An 8678-nucleotide genomic window follows, 5' to 3' on the forward strand; every position below is an offset into this window, starting at 1 on the left:
AAAACATACTAAAAAAATGCCAAAAAGCATATAAATTATCCACTCATCACAACACCAAACTTAAATTGTTGCTTGTCCCCAAGCAACTGAAAATCAAATAGGATAAAAAGAAGAGAATATACAATGAATTTCAAAAACATCTATGAAGATCAGTATTAATTAGATGAGCGGGGCTTTTAGCTTTTTGCTTCTGAACAGTTTTGGCATCTCACTTTATCCTTTGAAGTTTAGAATGATTGGCATCTATAGGAACTCAGAATCCAGATAGTGTTATTGACTCTCCTAGTTAAGTATGTTGATTCTTGAACACAGCTACTTTATGAGTCTTGGCCGTGGCCCTAAGCACTTTGTTTTCCAGTATTACCACCGGATACATAAATGCCACAAACACATAACTGGGTGAACCTTTTCAGATTGTGACTCAGCTTTGCTAGAGTCCCCAATTAGAGGTGTCCAGGGTTCTTAAGCACACTCTTCTTTTTGCTTTGGACCTTGACTTTAACCGCTTAGTCTCAAGTTTTCACTTGACACCTTCACGCCACAAGCACATGGTTAGGGACAGCTTGGTTTAGCCGCTTAGGCCAGGATTTTATTCCTGTGGGCCCTCCTATCCACTGATGCTCAAAGCCTTGGATCCTTTTTATCACCCTTGTCTTTTGGTTTAAAAGGGTATTGGCTTTTTCTACTTGCTTTTCTTTTTTTTTTCTGCAAGCTTTTCACTGCTTTTTCTTGCTTCAAGAATCAATTTTATGATTTTTCAGATCATCAGATAACATTTCTCCTTTTCCCATCATTCTTTCAAGAGCCAACAATTTTAACATTCATAAACAATCAAATTCAAAAATATGCACTGTTCAAGCATTCATTCAGAAAAACAATAGCATTGCCACCATATCAAAATAATTAAACTGTTTTAAAATTCAAAATTCATATACTTCTTTTTCTTTTTCAATTAAAAACATTTTTCATTTAAGAAAGGTGATGGATTCATTTTCATAGCTTTAAGGCATAGACACTTAGACACTAATGATCATGTAATAAAGATACAAACATAAATAGACATAAAGCACAATTTTCGAAAAACAGGAAAATAAAGAACAAGGAAGTTAAAGAACGGGTCCACCTTAGTGATGACGGCTTGTTCTTCCTCTTGAAGATCTTATGGAGTGCTTGAGCTCTTCAATGTCTCTTCCTTGCCTTTGTTGCTCCTCTCTCATGGTTCTTTGGTCTTCTCTTATTTCATGGAGGAGGATGGAATGCTCTTGGTGCTCCACCCTTAGTTGTCCATTGTTGGAACTCAATTCTCCTAGGGAGGTGTTTATTTGCTCCCAATAGTTTTGTGGAGGAAGATGCATCCCTTGAGGTATCTCAGGGATTTTATGATGTGGAATTTCCTCATGCTCTTGATGAGGTTCTCTTGTTTTCTCCATCCTTTTCTTAGTGATGGGCTTGAGGTCATGCCTTTTTAGTTGAACCGGCTTCCCTCTTGAAAGGGACCTCAGGGATCACTTTCTTCTTGGCCACAACTTCATAGAAGTGGTCTTGATGCACCCTTGAGAGGAATCTCTCCATCTCCCATGACTCAGAGGTGGAAGCTTTTGCCTTCCCTTTCCTCTTTCTAGAGGTTTCTCCGGCCTTAGGTGCCATAAATGGTTATGGAAAAACAAAAAGCAAATGCTTTTACCACACCAAACTTAGAAGGTTTGCTCATCCTCGAGCAAAAGAAGAAAGAAAAGAGTAGAAGAAGAAGAAAAACGGAGGAGATGGAGGAAGCTTTGTGGTTCGGCCAAGGGGGAGAAATGGTGTTGAGGTTGTGTGAAAATGAAGGAGTAAAGATGGGTTTATATAGGAGTTGAGAGGGGTGTAGAGTTCGGCTAGTATGGGTGGGTTTGGGAGGAAAAGTGGTTTGAATTTGGATGGTGAGGTAGGTGGGGTTTTTTGAAGGATGGATGTGAGTGGTGAAGAGAATGGTGGGATTTGATAGGTGAGGGGTTTTTTTTGGGAAGATGTATTGAGGTGATTGGTGAATGGGTGAAGAAGAGAGAGAGTGGTGGGGTAGGTGGGGATCCTGTGGGGTCCACAGATCCTGAGGTGTCAAGGATAACTCATCCCTGCACCGAGTGGCGTACAAAGACGCCCTTTCTGCCAATTATGGCGTTAAATGCCGGGCTGCTACCCTTTTCTGGCGTTTAACGCCAGCTCCTTGCCCATTCCTGGCGTTAAACGCCAGTCTGGTGCCCCTTTCTGGCGTTAAACGCCCAGAATGGTGCCAGACTGGGCGTTAAACGCCCATTTGCTGCCCTTACTGGCGTTTAAACGCCAGCAAGCTTTTCCTCCAGGGTGTGCTGTTTTTTTCTCTGTTTTTCATTCTGTTTTTGCTTTTTCAATTATTTTTGTGACTTCACATGATCATCAGCCTACAAAAAACATAAAATAACAATGGAAAATAGATAGATATAACATTGGGTTGCCTCCCAACAAGCGCTTCTTTAATGTCAGTAGCTTGACAGTGGGCTCTCATGGAGCCTCACAGATGTTCAGAGCAATGTTGGAACCTCCCAACACCAAACTTAGAGTTTGAATGTGGGGGTTCAACACCAAAATTAGAGCTTGGTTGTGGCCTCCCAACACCAAACTTAGAGTTTGACTGTGGGGGCTCTGTTTGACTCTGTTTTGAGAGAAGCTCTTCATGCTTCCTCTCCATGTTTACAGAGGGATATCCTTGAGCCTTAAACACAAGGGAGTCTTCATTCACTTGAATGATCAATTCTCCTCTGTCAACATCAATCACAGCCTTTGCCTGTGGCTAGGAAGGGTCTGCCAAGGATGAGGGATTCATCCATGCACTTCCCAGTCTCTAGGACTATAAAATCAGAAGGGATGTAGTGGTTTCCAACCTTTACCAAAACATCCTCTACAAGTCCATAAGCTTGTTTTCTTGAATTGTCTGCCATCTCTAGTGAGATTCTTGCAGCTTGTACCTCAATAATCCCTAGCTTCTCCATTACAGAGAGAGGCATAAGGTTTATGCTTGACCCTAAGTCACATAGAGCTTTCTCAAAGGTCATGGTGCCTATGGTACAGGGTATTGAGAACTTCCCAGGATCTTGTCTCTTTTAAGGTAATTTCTGCCTAGTCAAGTCATCCAGTTCTTTGGTGAGCAAAGGGGGTTCATCCTCCCAAGTCTCATTACCAAATAACTTGTCATTTAGCTTCATGATTGCTCCAAGGTACTTAGCAACTTGCTCTTCAGTAACATCTTCATCCTCTTCAGAGGAAGAATACTCATCAGAGCTCATGAATGGCAGAAGTAAATCCAATGGAATCTCTATGGTCTCATTATGAGCCTCAGATTCCCATGGTTCCTTATTAGGGAACTCATTGGAGGTCAGTGGACGTCCATTGAGGTCTTCCTCAGTGGCGATCACTGCCTCTTCCTCCTCTCCAAATTCGGCCATGTTGATTGTGTTTATGGCCTTGCACTCTCCTTTTGGGTTCTCTTCTGTATTGCTTGGAAGAGTACTAGAAGGGAGTTCAGTAACTTTCTTGCTCAGCTGACCCACTTGTGCCTCCAAATTTCTAATGGAGGACCTTGTTTCAGTCATGAAAGAGTGGTTTTAATTAGATCAGAGACCATGGTTGCTAAGTTAGAGTGGCTTTGCTTAGAATTCTCTGTCTGCTGCTGAGAAGATGATGGAAAAGGTTTGCCATTGCTAAACCTGTTTCTTCTACCATTATTGTTATTGAAGCCTTGTTGAGGCCTCTGTTGATCCTTCCATGAGAGATTAGGATGATTTCTCCATGAAGGATTATAGGTGTTTCCATAGGGTTCACCCATGTAATTCACCTCTTCCATTGAAGGTTTCTCAGGATCATAAGCTTCTTCTTCAGATGAAGCGTCCTTAGTACTGCCCGGTGCAGCTTGCAATCCAGACAGACTTTGAGAAATCATATTGACTTGTGATGAGCGGATAATTTATACGCTTTTTGGCATTGTTTTTAGTATGTTTTTAGTAGGATCTAGTTACTTTTAGGGATGTTTTCATTAGTTTTTATTTTAAATTCACATTTCTGAACTTTACTATGAGCTTGTGTGTTTTTCTGTGTTTTTAGGTATTTTCTGGCTGAAATTGAGGGACTTGAGCAAAAATCAGATTCAGAGGTTGAAGAAGGACTGCTGATGCTGTTGGATTCTGACCTCCCTGCACTCAAAGTGGATTTTCTGGAGCTACAGAACTCAAAATGGCGCGCTTCCAATTTCGTTGGAAAGTAGACATCCAGGGCTTTCCAGCAGTATATAATAGTCCATACTTTGGCCAAGAATAGACGATGCATACTGGCGTTCAACGCCAGCTCTCTGCCCAATTCTGGCGTCCAGCGCCAGAAAAGGATCCAAAACCAGATTTGAACGCCCAAACTGGCACAAATGCTGGCGTTCAACTCCAAGAAGGACCTCTACACGTGCAACACTCAAGCTCAGCCCAAGCACACACCAAGTGGGTCCCGGAAGTGGATTTATGCATCAATTACTTATTTCTGTAAACCCTAGTGACTAGTTTATTATAAATAGGACCTTTTACTATTGTATTAGACATCCTGGATTGTATTTTGATCCTGTGATCTCGTTTTGGGGGTTGGCCATCTCGGCCATGCCTGGACCTTTCACTTATTTATTTTCAACGGTAGAATTTCTACACTCCATAGATTAAGGTGTGGAGCTCTGCTGTTCCTCAAAGATTAATGCAAAGTACTACTGTTTTCTATTCAATTCATCTTATTTTGCTTCTAAGATATTCATTCGCACTTCAACCTGAATGTGATGAATGTGACAATCATCATCATTCCCTATGAACGCGTGCCTGACAACCACTTCCGTTCTACATTAGATTGAATGAGTATCTCTTAGATCTCTTAATCGGAATCTTCATGGTGTAAGCTAGAATGATGGCGGCATTCAAGAGAATCCGGAAGGTCTAAACCTTGTCTATGGTATTTCGAGTAGGATTCAATGATTGAATGACTGTGATGAGCTTCAAACTCACGATTGCCGGGCGTTGTGACAGACGCAAAAGGATAGTAAATCCTATTCCAGCAGGATCGAGAACCGACAGATGAATAGCCGTGCCATGACAGGGTGCGTTGACCATTTTCACTGAGAGGATAGGATGAAACCATTGACAAGGGTGATGCCTCCAGACGATTAGCCATGCCGTGACAGGGCATTTGGATCATTTTCCCGAGAGAAGACCAAAAGTAGCCATTGATAATGGTGATGTATCACATAAAGCCAGCCGTGGAAAGGAGTAAGACTGATTGGATGAAGATAGCGGGAAAGCAGAGGTTCAGAGGAACGAAAGCATCTCTATTCGCTTATCTGAAATTCTCACCAATGATTTACATAAGTATTTCTATCCTTTATTATTTATCTTTTAATTATCTAATCCAATCACATTTAACCCTACCTGACTGAGATTTGTAAGGTGACCATAGCTTGCTTCATACCAACAATCTCCGTGGGATTCGACCCTTACTCACGTAAGGTATTACTTGGACGACCCAGTGCACTTGCTGGTTAGTTGTGCAAAGTTGTGAACCATGGTATTGGCATCATGTTTTTGGCGCCATTACCAGAGAAAGAAAGAGCAATGAATTTTACATAATTAAAGTGTAATCACAATTTCTGCGCACCAAATTTTTGGTGCCGTTGCCGGGGATTGTTCGAGTTTGGACAACTGACGGTTCATCTTGTTGCTCAGATTAGGTAATTTTCTTTTTGTTTTCTTTTCAAAAATTTTTCAAAAATATTTCAAAATTTTCTCACCTGTTTTCGAAAAAAAAAATTTATTCAAAATTTTTAAAGAATAAATTCTAGTGTTTCATGAAGCATGTGAAGCCTGGCTGGCTGTAAAGCCATGTCTAAATTCTTTTGGACTGAGGCTTCCACTCATAAGTATATGAAGTTGGATGAAATATCAGCTGTTGTATACATGAGAGGTATCTATGTTTGCTGAAGCTTGGCTGGCTATTGGCCATGTCTGGTGTTTTGGACCGGAGCTTTCATTGAAAGCTTGGCTGGCTAGTGAGCCATGTCTAATTCCTGGACTGATGCTTTAGACTAACATGGCAAGATTCCTGGAATTCATATTAAAAATTTTGGAATCCTTATTTTTTCTTTTACAAATAATTTTCAAAAAAAAAAATCCAAAAAAATTAGAAAATCATAAAAATCAAAAATATTTTTCTGTTTCTTGTTTGAGTCTTGAGTCATGTTATAAGTTTGGTGTCAATTGCATGTGCATCTTGCATTTTTCAAAAATTCATGCATTCATAGTGTTCTTTATGATCTTCAAGTTGTTCTTGGTAAGTCTTCTTGTTTGATCTTTGCATTTGCATGTTTTGTGTCTTTTCTTGTTTTTCATATGCATTCTTGAATTCTTAGTGTCTAAGCATTGAAGAATTCTAAGTTTGGTGTCTTGCATGTTTTCTTTGCATTAAAAATTTTTCAAAAATATGTTCTTGATGTTCATCATGATCTTCATAGTGTTCTTGGTGTTCATCTTGACATTCATAGCATTCTTGCATGCATCACATGTTTTGATCTAAAATTCTCATGCATTGCGTAATTTTCATGGTTTTCTCTCTCATCATTAAAAAGTCAAAAAATCAAAAAAATATCTTTCCCTCTTTTCTCTCATAATTTCGAAAATTAGATTTGACTTTTTCAAAAATTTTTAAAATCTAGTTGTTTTTATGATTCAAATCAAATTTTCAATTTAAAAATCTCATCTTTTCCAAAATCTTTTTCAAAAATCAAATCTTTTTCATTTTCCTAGTTATTTTCGAAAATTCCAAAAATATTTTTCAAAAATATTTTTCTTAATTTTACATCACATTTTCGAAAATAACATCATCAATTAATGTTTTGATTCAAAAATTTCAAGTTTGTTACTTATTTGTTAAGAAAGATTCAAACTTTAAGTTCTAGAATCATATTTTATGATTTCTTGTGAATCAAGTCATTAATTGAGATTTTAAAAATCAAATCTTTTTCAAAAACTCATTTCTATCATATGTTTTAAAAAATATCTTCTTATCTTACCTTTTTCAAAAATTTGATTTCAAAATATCTTTTCTAACTTCCTAACTTCTTATCTTTTCAAATTTGTTTCAACTAACTAACTAACTTTTTGTTTGTTTCTTATCTTTTTCAAAACTACCTAACTAACTCTCTCTCTCTCTCTCTAATTTTCGAAAATCCCTTCCCTCTTTTTCAAAATTTTTTTTAATTAACTAATTATTTTAATTTTTAAATCTTAATTTTCGAAAACTACTGACCTTTTTCAAAAACTATTTTCGAAAATCACTAACTCTTTTTCAAAAATTATTTTCGAAAATCCTTCTCCCTCATCTCCTTCTATTTATTTATTCATCTACTAACATCTCTTCCTCACATCACCAAAAAATCTGAACCCTCTCTCTCTCTCTGAGTTCAGATTTTCTTCTTCTTTTCTTCTACTAACACAAGGACCTCTATACTGTGATATAAAGGATCCATATTATTATTATTATTTTCTCTGTGCCCTCTTCTTTGTCATATGAGCAGGAGCAAGGACAAGAACATTCTTGTTGAAGCAGATCCAGAACCTGAAAGGACTCTGAAGAGAAAATTAAGAGAAGCTAAATTACAACAATCCAGAGATAACCTTTCAGAAATTTTCGAACAGGAAGAGGAGATGGCAGTCGAAAATAATAATAATGCAAGGAGGATGCTTGGTGACTTTACTGCACCTAATTCCAATTTACAGGGAAGAAGCATCTCCATTCCTGCCATTGGAGCAAACAACTTTGAGCTGAAACCTCAATTAGTTTCTCTGATGCAGCAGAACTGCAAGTTTCATGGACTTCCATCTGAAGATCCTTTTCAGTTTTTAACTGAATTCTTGCAGATATGTGATACTGTTAAGACTAATGGAGTAGATCCTGAAGTCTATAGGCTCATGCTTTTTCCTTTTGCTGTAAGAGACAGAGCTAGAATATGGTTGGACTCTCAACCTAAAGACAGCCTGAACTCTTGGGATAAGCTGGTCACGGCTTTCTTAGCCAAGTTCTTTCCTCCTCAAAAGCTGAGCAAGCTTAGAGTGGATGTTCAAACCTTCAAACAAAAAGATGGTGAATCCCTCTATGAAGCTTGGGAAAGATACAAACAGTTGACCAAAAAGTGTCCTTCTGACATGCTTTCAGAATGGACCATCCTGGATATATTCTATGATGGTTTATCTGAGTTATCAAAGATGTCATTGGATACTTCTGCAGGTGGATCCATTCACCTAAAGAAAACGCCTGCAGAAGCTCAAGAACTCATTGACATGGTTGCTAATAACCAGTTTATGTACACTTCTGAGAGGAATCATATGAGTAATGGGACGCCTATGAAGAAGGGAGTTCTTGAAGTTGATACTCTGAATGCCATATTGGCTCAGAACAAAATATTGACTCAGCAAGTCAATATGATTTCTCAGAGTCTGAATGGAATGCAAGCTGCATCCAATAGTACTCAAGAGGCTTCTTATGCAGAAGAAGCTTATGATCCTGAAAACCCTACAATAGCAGAGGTAAATTACATGGGTGAACCTTATGGAAACACCTATAATCCATCATGGAGAAATCATCCAAATCTC

At 38.4% G+C, this 8678-nt stretch overlaps 1 non-coding gene across 1 annotated transcript; it reads right to left on the minus strand.

The window, feature by feature from the left end:
* Window positions 1-8129: 8129 nt before the first annotated feature.
* LOC112745209 (small nucleolar RNA R71) lies at window positions 8130-8237 on the minus strand. Its single transcript, XR_003173148.1, has one exon. It is a non-coding gene; the product is annotated as a small nucleolar RNA R71 (small nucleolar RNA).
* Window positions 8238-8678: the final 441 nt, after the last annotated feature.

The sequence above is a fragment of the Arachis hypogaea genome, chromosome 14 (assembly GCF_003086295.3).
Source record: "Arachis hypogaea cultivar Tifrunner chromosome 14, arahy.Tifrunner.gnm2.J5K5, whole genome shotgun sequence".
Taxonomy (NCBI): domain Eukaryota; kingdom Viridiplantae; phylum Streptophyta; class Magnoliopsida; order Fabales; family Fabaceae; genus Arachis; species Arachis hypogaea.